Raw genomic sequence first — 1,121 nt, forward strand, 5'->3', positions numbered from 1 at the left:
TCAGAAACCTGGGCTGTTGCTTATGAGCCTCAGATCCAAAGTTGGCCAACGTCTCCATTCTGCACCACTTCCTTTGTGTTTATATGGCGTTTTGTCTGTGTTGCTGTTTAGAGTAAATAAACTATATAAAAAAATTATCCATACATACAATTTTTGATATGTGATGCACTATTTCCTGAATGAATCAATTTTATTGAAGCATCCTATTGCTGTTACATATTTGAATGCCAAAATTAAAAAGAATTCTAAACTAGGAATCCTATGGTTACCTAATTTTTGACAAAGGTGGAAAAAACATGCAGTGGGCAAATGATAGCCTATTCAACACATGATGCTGGCAGTCCGGACATCCATCCACCTGCAGAAGGATGAAACTGGGTGTGAATCTTTCACCTTGTACAAAAATCAAAGGCCTTAATTTAAAACCTAGAGCACTGAAGCATCTAGAGAAAATCATAGGGAACGCTGAAGATATTGGAGTAGGCAGGAACTTCCTGAACAGAATTCCAGCAACTTAGCCAAATGAGTCTACATATGGAACTACGGGAAAGTTAAGAATTTTTGTATAACAAAAGAAATTATAAGCAGAGCAAACAAACAGCCCACAGAATGGGAGAAAATCTGTGCTTAAGACTGGAAGCTAAGAACCAGAATTTTACAAAGAATTCCCAAAACTAAACACCAATAAAATAAAACTGCCAATCAAGAAATGGGCTAATGAAATGGGTGGTTCTCAAAAGAGGCACACAAGTGGCAAATAAGTGTTTTTACGTTTTCAATACCCTAATTATCAGGAATACTTAAATTAAGAGTACTCTAAAATATTATATGTAGCACCATCATCAAGAAATTTGACAAATGTTGGAGAAGAAATAGGGAAATAGGAACCCTTATTCTTGGCAGATTAATACACCATTATGGAAAACAGTTGGTGATTCTTCAAAATATTAAAAATAAAACTGTCATATGATCCAGATACACCACTTCAGGGAATATACCCAAAGGACTCCATATCCTACTGCAGAGACACTGCACGTCCATGTTTATTGATGTTATATTCACCATGGATAGGAAACGGAATCATCCTAAGTATACATCAAGAAATGAACAAACCGGGGCTG

Source organism: Microtus ochrogaster, linkage group LG12 (genome assembly GCF_000317375.1).
Source record: "Microtus ochrogaster isolate Prairie Vole_2 linkage group LG12, MicOch1.0, whole genome shotgun sequence".
Taxonomy (NCBI): Eukaryota; Metazoa; Chordata; class Mammalia; order Rodentia; family Cricetidae; genus Microtus; species Microtus ochrogaster.